Genomic DNA, 19,057 nt, shown 5'->3' with positions numbered 1-19,057 from the left:
TCATTTTTAGCAAAAACTTTAGTGTAGATGTTAAACAGCTTCTTCTTTCTGAAAAAAACTAGATCCATTTTCAAATTTTTGCAGTGACAGTTATCCAAAGTTAGATCCACATTGAGGTGCTTTGTGCAGCCATCCACATTAGGAAGGCAGACACGTCTATAGAACAAGCTTTCTCTGTTTTGACCAGGATGGCAATCTAGATTACTTATTTGAAAACAAGGAAACCAGTGACTCTGAGATTTGCATCCTTTCTTAGTAAACCCATGTGTGATTTTTCTTACGTAGAAATATTCAACTTGACTGTCAATGACGCAAAGAGTCTTCAGAGACCATTCTAGCCATCAAAGTATGGTGGTAGTGGTGGCAGTGATGTGTGTGTTACATATGTGTATATGTGTGTTGTATGTGTATGTCTGGGTGTGTATATGAATGCATGTGGTATGTGAGCACTGTGTTGTGTGTGTGTGTGTGTGTGTGTGTGTATAATATGTGAGTATGATATGGGTATATAGATGTCTGTGTGTATGTGTGTGTGTTGTATACGTGTGTGGTATGTGAGTATGGTGTGGGTGTATGGGAGTGTGTGTGTGTGTACATGTATTGTATATATGCGTGAGTTATATGAGTATGGTGTGTGTGTGTGGAGGTGTGTATGTGAGTTTGTTGTTGGATGACATGTATGTGAAAGGGGAATAAAACAAGACCACCTCTTTCAATTATTTCAAGCAATTCATTTCCATGTTGGGTTGGGGTCCATTCCAGTTTTCTTCCTGGGAATGTAATTCTTCATTAGAAGACTACTGAAGCAAGCTGAGCAGCTCAGCTTCTGTGGTGCTCCCTCCGGCTCTTAGTTTTGTAGTTCTAAGCTTCCTAGCTTCATGGTTGAATTTTTGTCTCTTCTCTGGTCACATCCATACCATGAGACTATAGAATTTCAGACCAGCATAAAATCAGCACTCTGTGGACCCTTGATCATCTGAAATCACTCTTCTTTTTCTCTTTTTGGAACTGTCTTCCTGCTATCACTCTTAACTATGGTTTCTTGACCCAAATCAAGTTACCACGCCAGGCAAGAGCTTTTGGAAAAGGACTGGAGACCCAGAGATAACATGGAACTAGATGTAATTATAGAGAAGAAAATACAGTCTTCTTACAGTGATCAAGAGGAAGTCCACATCCAGTTCCTGAATGTCAAGGCCCTTGAGTGAGAGTGCACCATGCTAGGGCAGGCTGTGCACAGAGGCAGGAACAAAATGCACAGAGAAGGGGGCGGAGAGCAAGTGAGACGATGATGGGGAACTATCAAGTATGTTCTGGGAGTTCATTATGTGCTGACTCTGGGGACATCGAGAGGTCTGTAATAAAGTCTCAGGAGATGAGAGGAGGATGTATAATTGGAGGGCTCCCAGTTTTTCCACAAGAGTTTTGAGAGTAGAAGGGGTAAGATGCCAGGACAGCTCAGAAGAAGCGCAAGTGTTGGCTGGTTTGAAAGGTTTCCTGGAGGTGCCAACACCACCCAGAGACTAGAGTCACTCTTGTTTGGTTTTCAGTAGAAAATGCCTATGTCCCATCAAGGGCCCATTTTTACAACTCACCTTTACTCTAGAACTATAGCCAGACTTAGGGCTCATTGGGACCTTAGAAGTAAAGTACAGAGTGTGAGCAATGAGGAGATGCACTGCACCCCTAAAGAACATGACTTTTCTAATTCACACGAACAGATATGTGGAGAATATGTGTGGGAATGAATATCCAGTGCATGGGAGAATGATGGAAAAACACAAACTGGATCAGTGTATTGATACAGGAGTGCTGAGCAAAGGTTCAAGTTTTACTAATGCAGCTCGCATACTTTAAAAAGGTGCTAAGAATTTACGTATTTGGGTCAAAGACTGCATCAAAAGATGGGCTGCTGTGAAAGAATTGAACATGTCTGACATTCCTTGGCTTAAGGTTGATCATGGAATTCAAAAGCTCAGAAACCTTAGAACGATGGAATGGGTTCGTTACGTGAAGCCTATTTGTACAGTAGAAGGGTCCAAAAGATGTCTCATTGGTAATAGGATAGAAAACAGATTTATGAGCCAGGAGACAGGTCACTCAGCAAAGCACTTGGCATGAAAGCATTAAGACCTGTATTTAATCCTCAGAAACCATGTTTAAGTGTGTGATGGCATGCACTTGTAATCTTAGCACTGGGGAGGCAGAGGCAGGCAGATCCCAGAGGTATACTGACCAGCCAGCCTATACTAATCGATGAGTTCTAGGCCAACCGAGAGATTTTCTCCTAAAAACAATGTTGATGAAACCTGGGAAATAACAGTCTGCACGTGCGCATGCGCGCACAAACGCGCACGCGCGCACACACACACACACACACACACACACACACATGTTGTATGACAAAACTTTGCCTAGGACCCAACACACATCCATTCATCACAGATAAGGAGCCCATGACAAAGCAAAGTATGGATACCAACAAAGTCCAACTTTGTGAACCAAGTTTTACTATGATTCTTATAGGAATATGGGAGAGGGGTTAACTACAGGAGCAGAAATTACTCAAAGATAGCAGTGTCACAAAAGCCTATCCCAGGATGGGCAACAGCTCAGGAAAGCTGGGGATCTGGATCACATTGCACAGCCTGCAGACAGCTCAAAAGTTTGTAGAGTATTTCTACCATGTGATTCAGGTGGTCTAAATCTCTTCCAGGCAGCTCAGCTAGTTTCTGCTTCTTCCAGCTATCCAGTCTGGTCTCAACGTCTTCATTGTGGCTTGTTTGTCTGACAGTGACTTTAACAGCTTCTATTACTTATTCTGAGAAGGAAGGGCCTAGTGAACCTAGTCAGTTTCAGGGACTTCCTAAACTGTATTTAGTGGTTTGTTTTCTGGTTTAAGGAGCTTCCCTGATGGATGGAATGTTTCAGTCTTGGAGGAGAATGTTACACAACTCACACACACACACACACACACACACACACACACACACACACACACCAAAAAGAATAGAAGAAATTGATAAAGTTATCACATAAGCAGTGTTGAAAAAGAAAAAACCTCATAAGATGAGCACCAGGCTGTATCTAAAAAGTTTATTACTACTACTTAATGCTTTTCCATGTATGACAGACTTTCTAATGGGAGCTGCAGCTACTTATTTGGATAATTTAACTATCATGGCACAATTCGGAGCCTAGATGAGCAAGGGACAAGTGACAGTGTGAGAGTTATAGCACAACAAAGTCATGTTCATAATGGTTTGACACATGCATACCTTAGGTACTAGTTAGTCATGGCGTTATGAAAAATGAAACAGATATGAAGAATACTAAGTTAGTTCTTGCTTGGTCTGTTTAAGTAGAAAATTCCAGAATGGGTGGATGACAAAGGCCGCCCTGAATTATAGCAACAGAAAAATCATGGCCCCTCAAGAAATTTCATGATTTGAACAAGTTTACAGACTTAGAACCATTTGAATAAAGAGTATGCAAGTCTTTTTTCAAGAGAGACCTTGCTACAATTACAAAAAGTTTTATTACAACCCTTTTAAAAGTAAGAAGCCATACAGTCTTTTTCTAGAGTAACTGTATGTGTGGAAAGGGAAATAAGACCTTTGGGAACCTGTTAAACACGAGCTCTGCATGGGCATTGATTCTGGAACACAATAAAAAGCATGGTGGTCCCCCAGTTAGGGTTTATGGAGGTCAAATGTTCAATGTAACTTCAGCAAAATTTGGAGTTGTGGTAGGTCCCCAAATTCAGTCTGTGGCTATTTCTCCAGTCTAGACTGCCAACACAAGTGATAGAAAGTGTCAGAAAATACACATGGTTCACCCACTTGTGGAGTAAGGGTTGAAAAGCCAATGGAAACCAATAGATCTTCCCCTTTCATGGAAGATATTGAACACAAACCAGTATCGTATTCTCGAAGGATTTCATAGTTAAAGCCACCAGCAAGGACTTGAACGGTGGAGGGATTTCCACTATACCTCCTTTTAGCTCTCCTGTTTGGCTGTGTGGAAGATGGATAGGTCATGGAGAATGACAGTTGGTTATCAGGTAATGACTCTGATTACAGATGCTGTACCAGATGTGGTTTCCTTATTTGAGCAGGTTACCATGTGTCCTGGTACCTAGTATGCCACTAGTATCCTTCCAAATGTATTTTCCTCCACACCTGTCCATAAGGACCACAAGCAATTTTCTATCATTTAGCAAGGCCGGGGGTACATCTTTTTTTTTTTTTTAAGAATGGTGTTTTCATTTTTTTTTATTAACTTGAGTATTTCTTATATACATTTCAAGTGTTATTCCCTTTCCCGGTTTCCGGGCAAACATCCCCCTCCCCCCTCCCCTTCCTTATGGGTGTTCCCCTCCCAACCCTCCCCCCATTGCCGCCCTCCCCCCATAGTCTAGTTCACTGGGGGTTCAGTCTTAGCAGGACCCAGAGCTTCCCCTTCCACTGGTGCTCTTACTAGGATATTCATTGCTACCTATGGGGTCAGAGTCCAGGGTCAGTCCATGTATAGTCTTTAAGTAGTGGCTTAGTCCCTGGAAGCTCTGGTTGCTTGACATTGTTGTACTTTTGGGGTCTCGAGCCCCTTCAAGCTCTTCCAGTTCTTTCTCTGATTCCTTCAATGGGGGTCCTATTCTCAGTTCAGTGGTTTGCTGCTGGCATTCGCCTCTGTATTTGTTGTATTCTGGCTGTGTCTCTCAGGAGCGATCTACATCCGGCTCCTGTCGGTCTGCACTTCTTTGCTTCATCCATCTTGTCTAATTGGGTGGCTATATATGTATGGGCCACATGTGGGGCAGACTCTGAATGGGTGTTCCTTCAGTCTCTGTTTTAATCTTTGCCTCTCTCTTCCCTGCCAAAGGGTATTCTTGTTCCCCTTTTAAAGAAGGAGTGAAGCATTCACATTTTGATCATCCGTCTTGAGTTTCATTTGTTCTAGGCATCTAGGGTAATTCAAGCATTTGGGCTAATAGCCACTTATCAATGAGTGCATACCATGTATGTCTTTCTGTGATTGGGTTAGCTCACTCAGGATGATGTTTTCCAGTTCCAACCATTTGCCTACGAATTTCATAAAATCGTTGTTTTTGATAGCTGAGTAATATTCCATTGTGTAGATGTCCACATTTTCTGTATCCATTCCTCTGTTGAGGGGCATCTGGGTTCTTTCCAGCTTCTGGCTATTATAAATAAGGCTGCAATGAACATAGTGGAGCACGTGTCTTTTTTATATGTTGGGGCATCTTTTGGGTATATGCCCAAGAGAGGTATAGCTGGATCCTCAGGCAGTTCAATATCCAATTTTCTGAGGATTCTCCAGACTGATTTCCAGAATGGTTGTACCAGTTTGCAATCCCACCAACAATGGAAGAGTGTTCCTCTTCCTCCACATCCTCGCCAGCATCTGTTGTACCCTGAGTTTTTGATCTTAGCCATTCTCACTGTTGTGAGGTCAAATCTCAGGGTTGTTTTGATTTGCATTTCCCGGGGGTACATCTTTATTGTTTTTACTTTGAGGTGATATTAATTCTCCAGCCTAGTGTTACAACTTGGTTCACAGGAATCTTGTGTGCTTTTCTTTTCCGCATAGTTTCAGAGTAGTCTGTTATACTGTTGGCATTATATTGACTGGACCAAATTAGTGGGAGGTAGCAACTACTCTTGACTTTTTGGTAAAGCATGTGTATTGTAGAGTGGGAAAAATTTCTGCCAAATTCCAAGAGTCCTCTACCTTACTAAAATTTCTAAATGTCCAGTAATATGGGTGATTATGTAGGTATTTATTCTAAGGTGAAGAGTATGTTATTACTCTTGTCTGTGATACCACCAAGAAAGATATTCAATGCTTAGTGGGTCTAGTTACATTTTAGAAACAGCACATTGATCACTCGGATGTGTTATTTTGGCTCATAGACTACATGATTCAGAAAGCTAATAGTTCTAAATGTGCTCAGAACAGAAGAAGGCTGGTCAACAAGTTCATCCTATGATGTAGGATGCTTAGCCATTTGGGTCACATGACCCAACAGACCCAGTGGTATTTGAACTGTTAGTGCAGACAAAGATACTATGTGGATGGTTTGGTAGAGCCCTGTATCTGAATCAAGATGAGAGCCCTTGGTGTTTTGGAAAATGGCCTTGCTGTCATCTGCAGACCACTATTCTATATTTTAGAGACAGTCCTTGTCCAGCTATTGGGCCTTAGTGGACACTGGAGGCTTGACAATAGACCAACAAAATATTTTGTATCTTTAGCGACTGTGCATGAACATCAGAAGTAAATTACATGGAAAGGTTTCCTGGTGTCTATAGATCTAACTCCTCTTGCTGTGCCTTTTAATCCCAACCATGCTGTTACAACCTTACGGGATGTGCCATATAAGTTGATTGAGGAAGAGAATGCTAAGTTATTATTTACTAATATGCTTGGCCCAGAGAATGGCACTATTAGGACGTGTGGCTTTGTTGAAGGAAATATGTCATTGTGGGATTGGACTTTGAGATCCTCCTAGCTGCTTGGAAGCCAGTCTCATGCTAGCAGCCTTCAGATGAAGATGCAGAACTCTTAGCTCCTCCTGCACCATGTCTGCCTGAATTCTGCCATCTTCCTGCCTAATAATTATGGACTGAACCTCTGAACCTGTAAGGCATCCCCAGTTAAATGTTGTCTTAATAAGAGTTGCCTTGGTCATGGTGTCTGTTCACAGCCAAAAACCCTAACTAAGACAAAGATACACAGTCACAACCCATAAGTGGACACTCCTGAAGGATAATACTGAAAGGATATCCTCACAGTGGGCAGAACTCTGGGTAATAAAAATGATCATGCATTCTGAAGAAAAAATAGCAAAGTGTGTGATTTATACTGACTGACTCATGGCCTATAGCCAATGATCTTGGAAGTCAGGAAATTTGAAGTAGAATGACTGAAGAAACTGGTGAAAAAAACACTTGTGGAAGGGATATATGGACAGGTATCTTCAAATAACAGATGTGGAAAAGGTTGTATGTCCTGTAAATGCTCATCAAAGCTAACCTCAACAGAGGAGGAGTTAAATTATCAAGTAGATACAATAGATAATCTATTCTGTGGATGTAGTCAACACCTTTCCCCAACTATCCCTGTCATTGTTCAAAAAGCCCACAAAGTGACAATGACAGCAAGGAGATAATCCCATTCATAATTGTTTTTAAATGAACTTTGGAACAAACCTAGTCAAACAAGTCAGCAACCTCTACTATGAAAACTTCAAAGCTCAGAAGAAATTGGAGAAGACATTATAAAATGGAAAGACATTTCATACTTGGGGATTGTAAAATTAATATTGGGAAAATAGCCATTCTACCAGAAATAACATATGGATTTAATGTAACCCCAAGCAAAATTACCATGCAATTCTTCATAGAAATAGAAAAAAAATCTTAAAATTCTTATCAGAGTACCAATAACAATAGGTTTGTCAATCAATCCTATGTAAAAAAAATATTAGAGAGATTATCAAGCCTGGTTTCAAGTTATTCTACAGAGCTATACTAAAAAGAACAGCAAGGCAATGAAACAAAACAGGGAATTTAGATCAAAGAGCAGAGTAGAGGGACAAGACAAAGCCATACAGCTCTAACTGACAAAAATACACAATGAGAAAAAGACCGGCTCTTTAATAAAAGTGTTAGGAAGGGATTGGGGATTTAGCTCAGCGGTAGAGCACTTGCCTAGCAAGTGCAAGGCCCTGGGTTCGGTACCCAGCTCCGGAAAAAAAGAAAAAAAAAAAAAGAAAAAAATGTGTTAGGAAAACAGGACACGTACAGGAAGAAGAACAAAACTAGATTCCTATCTCTCTCCTTGTACAGAAATCAGCTGTTGGGGCTGGAGCTCAGTGCTAAAGATTGTGCTTTGCTCTTGAAAAGGAGCTGAGTCTGGATTCCAGAAGCCAGGTTAGGTGGGTCACAACTTTGCCTGTAACTTCACCTCCATGAGGTGTGCCTGCATGCTCATAGACACCCACACATAAACAGAACAAAAACAAAATACATCTTAAATAAATAAAAGTCAACTCTAAATGGACTAAAGACTTTACCATAAGATCTTAAACTATTGGAGTGTGGATGGAGAAATGGCTCAGTTGTTAAGAACACTGAGTGCCATTGATAAGTGGCTATTAGCCCAAATGCTTGAATTACCCTAGATCCCTAGAACAAACGAAACTCAAGACGGATGATCAAAATGTGAATGCTTCACTCCTTCTTTAAATGAGGAAAAAGAATACCCTTGGCAGGGAAGGGAGAGGCAAAGATTAAAACAGAGACTGAAGGAACACCCATTCAGAGCCTGCCCCACATGTGGCCCATACATATACAGCCATCCAATTAGACAAGATGGATGAAGCAAAGAAGTGCAGGCCGACAGGAGCCGGATGTAGATCTCTCCTGAGAGACACAGCCAGAATACAGCAAACACAGAGGCGAATGCCAGCAGCAAACCACTGATTTGAGAATAGGACCCCCGTTGAAGGAATCAGAGAAAGAACTGGAAGAGCTTGAAGGGGCTCGAGACCCCAAAAGTACAACAATGTCAAGCAACCAGAGCTTCCAGGGACTAAGCCACTACCTAAAGACTATACATGGACTGACCCTGGACTCTGACCCCATAGGTAGCAATGAATATCCTAGTAAGAGCACCAGTGGAAGGGGAAGCCCTGGGTCCTGCTAAGACTGAACCCCCAGTGAACTAGACTATGGGGGGAGGGCGGCAATGGGGAGAGGGTTGGGAGGGGAACACCCATAAGGAAGGGGAGGGGGGAGGGGGATGTTTGCCCGGAAACCGGGAAAGGGAATAACACTTGAAATGTATATAAGAAATACTCAAGTTAATAAAAAAAAAAAAACAAAAAGAACACTGAGTGCTCTTGCATAGGTTCTGAATTAAATTCTCAGCAACCACATAGTGGCTCATAATCATCGGTAATGGGATCCAATGCTCTCTTCTGATGTATCTGAAGAGTGTGACAGTGTGCTCACATACATAAAATAAATAAATAAGTTGGAGGAAAATTAAAATATGTCAAAATATAAGCATAGCCAAGTACTTCTGAAGTCTCAGGTACTCAAGATGAAGAGCCAAAAATTAACAAAATGAAACCTCACAAAGTGAAATGTAAAATCTTTGTACAGCAAAGAAAACAGCTAATTGGCTGAATAAATAGTCAATAGAATGGGAGAAAATTTTATAAAATTATATTAAGCCTCTGATAGAGGCTTAAATATCTATACTATCAAAGAAACTCATGACATAAACAGATGGTTCTTAAAAGATGAAGCACACATGAGTAATAAGCATATGAAACAGTGTTCAAACTTATTAGCCATTAGAGGAATGCAAACTAAATCTACATTAAAAGCCCACTGATACTCAGAAAACAATTGATAGAAAGAGCATGGGCAGAGAGTTCACTTTGACATTGCACACATTGTAAACGAGTCTAGCCATTATAGAAGTTAATTTGGATGTTCCTCAAAAAAATTAAAAAATTGATGTGCTATATGACTTCCTGTGGGTATTTATTTAAGGGTTCCAAGTCAATGCATCCAAGAAATGATTGTACACAAATGCTTAATGCAAAAGTATTCACAGTAACTAGGTTGTAGAGTATCTTAGATGCTCAAAAAGGTAGAATGCACTTTTTAAAGTGGTATTTAATGTGGAGGTTTGAATGAGTATGGCCCTCACATGTTTAGTCAACAGGCAGTGGAACTGTTTGAAGGGATTAGAAGGATTAGAAGGTATAGCCTCATCAGAGGAACTGTGTCATTTTCAGTGGACTTTGAAGTTTCAAAAGTCCATGCCAGCTTCACTTTCTCTTGCTGCCTACTGCCCAAGGATTAGGACATAGCTGTTAGCTGCTGTTTCAGCACCACGTGTGCTACCATGCTTCCTATCACGATGATAAGACTTTGAAACTGTAAGCAATCTCCCAATTAAATCCTTTCTTTTATAAGAGTTGTCATTGTCATGGTGTTTCTTCATATCAGTAGAACAGGCATATGCAAACATACACACACACACACACACACACACACACACACACACACACACATAGAGTAGAACTTTTTCAGCAATAAAAAATGAAGTCCTGTCATTTGTAAGAAAATGGATGCACCTGGAGACAATAACATTAAACAAATTAAGCCAGTATTAGAAAGACAACTGTTATTTATTTTCTTATCATATCTGGTTTCTATATTTTATTCAAATGCATGACTGTGGATCTATCTATCTATCTATCTATCTATCTATCTATCTATCTAGACACATACACACACATCTAAACATATACATATCACAAAAATAAAAGTGAAATTATTTTGAGGAACAAGGGAAACTAACAGGAAGGAAGAATGGTTTAGGAAGTATGGGGTGAATTATGCTCAATGTATGATCTATAGTTGTGTCTTTACATAACAAAATCATTTAAAACCATTTCCCTATTCCATCTCTCCTATCTCCTAATTTTCTGAAACCCCCTTTTAAGGAAACCAAGAAGTCTCCTTCCAGCTTTCATGTTTGTGTGTGTGTGTGTGTGTGTGTGTGTGTGCATGCGTGCGTGTGTGTGTGTGTGTGTGTGTGTGTGTGTGCATGTGTGTGTGTTTCCCAATAAGTTTCATTAGAGTCACATGTGTGAGAATGGGAGGGGGGCTATTTATAGAAACATGGGCCACTTTTCATTGGATATACCACTGATAGAAAATTTCATCTGTCCTCCAGGAACCATTAACTGCCAATGGTCCCTCAAGGAATAGGACCCTATAAAATCCTCTTCCCTCTATCCCTGATTAAATGTTGAACTTTTCCCTAATAATATCAATGCTACAGTTTATGAAAGTAATATATTATTAGTGTTTGATTGTGGTCCCTTGTCTCCTCCCTCCTCCCTCCTCTCTCCTCCCAGGCCCATTGTGCATGAACCAAGCTGGCCTAGAGGAAGGAGAGTTTAGTTGGGTGCGAGTGAGTGCAGCTCAGGATCTTGGGTGGTGATGAGTGCATGGGCAACAAGCACATTTAGAGTGGCTTTGGAGAATGGGTTCATTTATTTGGACAAGGGGTATTTATGTCCCTGGGGAGGTGGTCAGGGTCTCTGGGACAAGGTTTTTGTGTCCGTGTACCATTGTCTGGGGTAGGCGTGCTGAAGATGTTTCATCTACATACTCAGAGGCTATAGGATGTGTGCATATAGGGAACCTTATAAGGTCAAACAAGAAGTGAAGCCTGATAACTATTGGGTTAATAAATTCCTGCTAGGGTTGATGGTATGAGAGTTGGCTTTATGGCACCTGATTGGGAGGGGGAGATAGCCAATTCTTGCTGTCCTCATGTTTGAAATATCTGGGATGAAGCTCCTTGTACAATCTTCTGTAACCTGGGGTGATTATGGTCTCCCACATTTGACTTAAGCATACCCTGGGCCCTCTTCTTTGGTTAAAATCACTAGGTTGTGGTGATATGTTCATATTATCATCTAATTCCTCAGTTACTCCACTTCAAAAGAGAAATCATGATTTTTGTATTAAAGAACACCATTCAAACTTAAATATATACTCCCTAAATAAATGAATGACTTGGTTTTGCTAACACTAAAGTGCTATCAGAGATCACATCAATGACCATAATCTTGCTAGTGACTCTAGCTCTAGAGGATGTAAACTATTTCCTGACTTGAACTGTAAAAATGAACTTCCTCATTTCAATAGAAATGACACACTCTCAGTGACACCAAAATGTTTTTCATGGTTATTTTCCTGCCCTTTAGAGTTGGAAGGAACTCCAGAAGGTGTCTGGTTGCTACTGCTCTTTTACACTGGAACACACTCACGTGATAGAACAGCTCCCTTGAATTTAACCCAGCAAACCTTGGTGACATTGATCTTTCTCCTATCTAATTACTCCTAGTAGTAGAACTTACCATCCTCAGTTAAGTTCTAGTAAAAATAAAATAACCCAACACTCTAATAACCTACTGCTGAGATAAGGTAACAGATATGAATCTGTTATAAAAATTGATAGGGCAGGGGATAGTACTCATAATGAGAAAGGAGTTTGGCTCCCAAGATGGCTTAATCCCTAAGTCTTGGATCATTATGAAGTTCAAACAAACAAACAAGCCGACAGACCCATGGGGACAGGTATATCGGAGAGGATAGGAAAGGCTTATTCAATATTGGAGATGAGACATTAATGCCAAAATGAAGGATGATTTTGACTTCCAAGGACATTTTTGGGCAGGAAGAAAAGACTTAGTTGACAGGATGTTCAGTTAATGCAGGAGAGACCCGTATTAGCCGAGCTAGTCACCAGCCACATGATCCTGAGTCAGGAGCAGGAACTGTTGAATATGAATTCTTCTTCTTTTAAGGCAGAGTCTGGCTATGTAGTACTGGTTATATAGCCTGCGCTGAGATAGCAGGCATGTGCCAACATGCCCCACTGTGGAACACAGAGCTTAAAGACAAGTGACAGTAGAGGAATAGGAGATGCTCACAGGGATACAAAGGTGACATCCAAGCATCCCAGCGATGTGTGAAAAGCTTCTGACTGGAGTGTGACTTTGAGCGGCCATAGGAAGTCCTTTCTGTGTTTTACTCGCCACTGGGACTCCTGGTGGTGTCCATAACTGCCAGTGTCTCCTCCTTGAAGCTCCAAGAAGACTCATAATTCAGAGATAGAACTTTAGACTGACAGGAAACTTAAGACAAGGATTTGGTCACTGAAGATTCGGCCACTGCCTCTTGGGGACAAATGATGTTTTCTGTGAGGATGTTTCCTGTGCAGTGTGAGCAGTTTGCCAGCATTCCTGATCTTCCAATGCAAACCAGTAAACAGTTACTCTGTGGTGGCAACCATAATGTCTCTATACACCACTAGAAGGACAGAAGGGAAGGAGGAGAGAGAGAGAGAGAGAGAGAGAGAGAGAGAGAGAGAGAGAGAGAGAGAGAGAGAGAGATCCACTATTCTGGGACATTGTACTTAACCATCTAGTCTCATCTTGTATCCATAGAAGATAAGGTCAGGAAGAATATTGCAGAGAATTTGTAAGTATTAGGTAAAACTCAATAAAAAATTCATCATACTTTATGTACGTTTAGAGGAAAGGAAAGCACAAACTATATAAGAATATTGTGAACAGCACATTTATATCAAAGTTCCAGCTACATTCACTTCCAAATGCAAATGAGAGTACAAAACATAGCCACTGACGTCTTTACAAACAAATATAATACCACGACTTTTGGAGATGATACCTCCAAGTCCTTAGAGGAACTGATCAGTAAAGACCTTCATGCACACAAATACATAATTTAAAAACTAAATTATTGTATAAAACCAGTTGGAGGATTGCAGAATTTGAAGCTGCAGAAGCTAATAGTATAACCTTTGCTGAATCTGCCTCAAATGATGTTTATTTACTTGTTTTATTAAAGGTGTGTGTGTGTGTGTGTGTGTGTGTGTGTGTGTGTGTGTGTGTTGAGTGTGTATGGTATGTGTGGTGTAAGTATATTTAGCTCTCCAGAGGGGTTAGATTCCCTAGACTTGGAGTTCGGTGGTTGCGAGCTGCTGTTGACCTTGTGCTGAGAACTGAACTGGTTTTCTCTAGAAAAGCGGCAAGTAGTCTTCACCACTCAGCTATCTCTCCAGCTCTCTGTGTTTTATTATACTGAAAACAGTTTTCATATGCAAGCTCCTGCAGATGGCATCTTAATATAATGATGTTCTAATGTGTATATTCTATCTCCATATACATTGTAAGAGTAGTTGCCCAGAAGCTAGCCTGTTGCCCACTTAATGGACATCTAGATCTATGGCCCTAATCATGTTTCTTCATTCTGTCATCTTCAACTGGCTGTGCCCTAGACAGAGCTGGTCACACTGGTCCCATTGATCTTTAGACCTACCTAGGCATCCTTCAGTCTTGTCTGCACTCTGAGCTTTGCCCTGGAGAACTGTGGGTAATGTGCCCTAAAACGGGATTTCAGGGTTGTCTCTGAGTTCCTACACTGCCTAATATCTCTCCAAGAAGTTTGTGATGAGGATCCCCATGGGCAGTATCACAGTCAAAGTACCAAGGGACCCAATAATTCATAGCACACATACCTTCCATCTCTAGTACCCTCGTGTATGTAGAATGGGAAGGTCTGCCTAGCTCTGGGTGAGTTTCATGTAGTCTACAGAGAGATGAGACTCATCTCAGGTCACACACTGAATTAAAGACAGAGCTAGGAACAAACCTAACGTGTGCGTCTGTCTCCTGGTACCACACCCTATGGAGCCTTCATGTCTTGTCTTTATTTTCCTTGCCCATCTTCCTTCCTCCCATTGACGCATTCACCACAGACCCCTCCTGCACCTCGCCTATCAGTCAGGAACTTTGACTTGTACAGCAACATGTCCAAGCAAGGTAATGTTTCTAAAGTTTTAAGTATGTAAGAATGGAACTTTAAAAATAGATACACTTTACTGCTGTGAGCTTGTGGAGAGAGGGGAGGCAGGAAGAGAGAAGAGTGAGGGTTTATGATAGGAAGTGTCAGGGGGCTTTCTATTGTGAGCACTCTAATCTCTTGGTTTAGGTTCTATGCAGAACGCTAAATCTCAATGGTCTTGAACAAGCATAGAAACCAAATGACTACAAATGCATGAGAGTCAGAAGTAACTGATTGTTTACAAAGTGCAAATGACCCCATTGCTGAAGAGCTTTGCAGTGGCTTCCAAATTCTATTTTGCAATGGGAATCTTGTTGACAGCCTGCTGAGCATACTAAGCAAAATAATTCTAAGTCAGTTGGCTTGATTTGCGGGCTGATTAGATTGAGTTTAATGAGCACCTGGATTATGACTTTGAGAGATGCTGAAACAGGAGCAAGACTTTGTAGTTTGGGTTTTAAGGGTGTAAGGAAACTGAACTATTTTACCTTTATTTAGTGTGTGTGTGTGTGCGCATATGTATTTGTGCATGAGCATGTGTGTGTGTATATGTGTTTGTGTGTGTGAACTCACCATGACATGCGAAGGTTAAAGGATAATTTGTGTGTATTGGTTCTCTTCTTTTACTACGTAGTCCCAGGGATTGAACTCAGGTTATCCTGTTTTAAGCTGCCTTTATTAGCTGAGCTCTCTTTCAAACTCTGATTTTTTTTTAATTAAAAAAATTCCGATGTGTATAGTGCAATTCTTAGCTAGCTTGTGCTCTAAATTATATCCTAATGGGCTAGAGAAATGGGCTTCGTAGTTAGGGCCACTTGCTGCTCTTCCAGGGGACGAATTCAGTTCCAGCACCATGTCAGGAGGCTCACCCCCAGCTTCATGGATTCTGACACTCTTCTCTAGCCTCTGGACCTACATGCATGTGGTATATGTACACGCACGTCCACACATGGTAAAACAATAATTCTGTGGCTGAAGAGATAGTTCAATGGTTAAGAGCATTTGCTTCTTTTCCAGACGGACCAAGTTAGTTCCAGTACTCAGGTTGGGCAGATTGAAACTGTCTTTCACTCTGTCTCCAGGGCCTCCAATTTGGCCTCTATGGGCAGCTGCATCCACATCACAGGTACATATTTCCAACACACACACACACACACACACACACACACACACACACACACACACACACACACACACACTTTAACAATATGTCCTAAAACACAAACAACATTGAGGGAAACCCTCCCCTCTGCTCATATCTGTTCTGAAGGTAGGGAGAGTTGGTCAGTTTGTCGTTAAGTGAGTACAGATATAAAGCCTTTGTCATGAGTGGAATAGGAAGGCTATAGGCTTGCCCTGGAGTGTAGCAACCTTATGGGGAAACCACTTTTTGCTTGTCAGAAACTTTGAGGTAAATAACCAGAGAAAAGTGCAGAGACAGCCAGTAGCTGACAGGGTTTCTGAATCCAGACTGTGGTCAGCACTACTGCAGGGGCATGGCCCCAGCACACCTCAAGGCTGAGTTACAGCATGGTCTAGAAATGAGCATATAAACTTATTCCTTCTCTGAGTTAATCCTGCTCAGAGCCTCATCTGTGGAGCCAGTCACAGATACATTTACAGTGAGGTGCCTGCTAGTAGCTATGCTTTGGCATGGAAATGAGGTCTGATTAGTCCCTAGCATATATCTGACAGTCTCATGTTGTACATGTGGTGTGTGTGTGTGTGTGTGTGTGTGTGTGTATGTGTCAGATTTGACAGTCTTATGTAATACACATGTGTGTGACTTCAACCATCACATAGAAAGAAGAGATTCAAAATGCCTGAAATTTACATGAATTATATGGTATATTTCCATATGTATTTCCTTATTTGAGACCAGTGAAATCATTGTGAGAAAAACAGAGTGGATATGTTTTTAATCTCATTTTGAGGAAATAAAGATTTCGAGATCTACGGTGTTGCGTGATGTTACATGGATTATAATGTTTGAGCCTCTGTGTTTTCCTCTTAGTTTGTTTTTAACCTATAAAATACCATGTTAGGCTGGGCATGGTGGCACACTCCTTTAATCCCAGCACTTAGGAGGCAGAGGTAGGTAGATCTCGGAGTTTGAGGCCAACTGCTATCAGAACAAGTTCCAAGACAGCCAAGGATACACAGAGAAATCCAGTTTTGGAAAAACAAAAAAACAAACAAACACCAACCAACCAAACAAACAAAAAACCCAGTTCACCCCTGTATCTCATCATTAACTTGTCCTAAATCATAAATCTAGGAAATGTTCTGAACCTAGATCTTCTTTCTCCAGCCTCACTACAAAAACTTTTAGACAACTTTGCTCATCAAAGAAGATGGCATGGGAATCCATAGTTGAGGACCCACAAATCTTGTTGTATGAATCTGGAGTAATAAATTCAACAAATGTTCTCCCTGTTACTGTGTATCTGAAAACCCTCCCTGTGGTCACATGCTGGGGGCTGTTCTTATCAAAGACATTTCCATAAAGCCATGTGCCAAGGGTCTCAGAGTTAGGATGGGAAGACAGCACCAGGCAGTGGCATCAGCCTCTCTACAAAATTGTCCAGCTGTGCCTTGGTAATTAAGATTAACCTGCTAGGCATTTAATGTACTCACATTCGGACCTAAATGCCTTAAGTTCAGTCTCTCTGGCTCCCCTCTCAGACAGTAAATAGAGCAGAATCTTTGCAAAATCGATCAAACATCAAACTTGAACAGAACAGCAGAGTCAAGCTACGAACTGGAGGCCCTCACCCAAGTCCTAGATATCAAGTGACCTTGGGGAAGTCATGTGACCGTGTGAATACTGCTTCCACACTTCCAATCTGACATAGCAGATTAACTTATCTCTAATAAGTATTCTTGTGGTTTCAAACGGGTCTTGACAGTCGTCAAGAGGACTTGCTTAACTGAGTTCTGATAGGAGTCGTCCTCCCGGTCATTTTGATTTGGTAGGTTGACACAGGTGATTCTGTCAGTGGTTGTCTGTGAGCAACAAAGTCAAAAATACTTTAGAGCAGAGTACACTTGCACTTAGGCCTTGTAGATGTTTGTTTGTCTCCAGGAACCAGACAAAAATTGGGTTGTGGTTATTCAGATATGACCTCCCTTTCATCTAATCCTTTGCCAGGTGAATTTTATATGCAAATGATGGCAGTGACTTCTGATTTAAATTCTCACCTCTACTACACTACCCTTTATTCTCACCCATTATAGTATGCCCTCCATTACTATATCCTTCATTTCACGCATTTCATTTCATTTCGTTTCATTTCATTTCATGCATTACAACCCATCTACCTTCTTCCTAAGATCTGCAAACCCAAACCAACCAACTGATCACTGCAAGTTGTCTGTCGGATGAACTCCCATCTCACTAAGTTCCTAAAACCTTAGCATTCATGGCCATCCACACCAACTTTCTGCCCAATGAGTGAGCGAATGTGTGTGATCTTCACTAGAGCATGCATTGCTTCTATTCTGCCCTCTTCCTAGTATGCACCCCTTCCTGCTCTCCACCTGCATCTGCTGTGGAAATTCTGTTCATTTTTGAAGCCCCAGGCATTGATTAACCTTTATTAGAATGGTCTTTTTGACTATCCCTCTTGCTTTGCAACAGGTCAGTACTCCATTAGCTGTAGCCCAGCACTGCAGTGTGGCTCTCTTCTGACTTTAGGATGTGCTTTTCTCCATATCCTCACTCATACCAGCTGGCACCCAATGGTGACTCACAGCATTGTATTTCCGTGTCCTCTACAAGGTTCTACACAGAGGAGGAACTGCCTTTGGCTGTTCTGTAGTCTTTCCTCACAGAAGGCCTCTACTGGGTAAACAAGAAACCTAGTATGTCTAGGCTAATTAACTTCTGACATTCCTCTCTGTTTGCAAAATAGAAGAATAAAAACAGGATGCTCCTGCATGTCAGGATGTTATAAGAAACATTTTTAAATGAATAGTGTTGACTAGGAAACAAGACGCACAGGTGCACCTGCTGTCTTAGATTAAGAATACTTCCTTCAAATGATCCTGCAGGCTTTCTTCCTTCTGTGAAGGATTTCCTGACAACCTCAGAAAGACTTCTCTTGAATCAATTTGGTGACTGTTGCAAAGAAGCAGGCAGTCTGTTAAGTACTTCATGGGTATTGTTTTATCTAATTTTCACAGGCACCTTGCATAAGAGTCACTATTAATCTTGTTTTATAAGTGAGGAAATTGACTTTAAAGGGATGAAATACTTTGGCCAAATTGCCAAGTAGTGTGAGTCCAAAGCCTACACACACTCATTACATCACCCTGCTTTCCTGTGGATGCCTAGTATCTCAGGGCCTTCTAGTAGTCAACAACAAACTAATAGCCTGAGGAGACTAAATGTTTGAGAGGGGACTTTGAATGACTTTGCATATTTGTTTTCTCATTGTTGGTTCATGATAGATGTTCCCTGGAAGTCAAATGAATGTAGGCTGGAGAGAAGAGAGGAATAAAACATAGACAGTGATATGTCCTAGGTGGGGTCATGGTGAGAAGTGATAACTCACTTCATCTGTCAT

The 19,057-nt window shown here is 41.2% G+C and overlaps 1 long non-coding RNA gene across 1 annotated transcript in view; it reads left to right on the top strand.

The window, feature by feature from the left end:
* The first annotated feature begins 14,383 nt into the window (after positions 1–14,383).
* LOC102548249 (uncharacterized) overlaps positions 14,384–19,057 on the top strand; it is a 43,684-nt gene continuing 39,010 nt past the window's right edge. Inside the window, exon 1 of the long non-coding RNA XR_005505188.2 lies at positions 14,384–14,467. This is a non-coding gene — a long non-coding RNA (uncharacterized LOC102548249). The remainder of the gene's footprint in view (positions 14,468–19,057) is intronic.

The sequence above is a fragment of the Rattus norvegicus genome, chromosome 5 (assembly GCF_036323735.1).
Source record: "Rattus norvegicus strain BN/NHsdMcwi chromosome 5, GRCr8, whole genome shotgun sequence".
Taxonomy (NCBI): Eukaryota; Metazoa; Chordata; class Mammalia; order Rodentia; family Muridae; genus Rattus; species Rattus norvegicus.
This window is presented reverse-complemented; position numbering and strand designations above follow the sequence as displayed.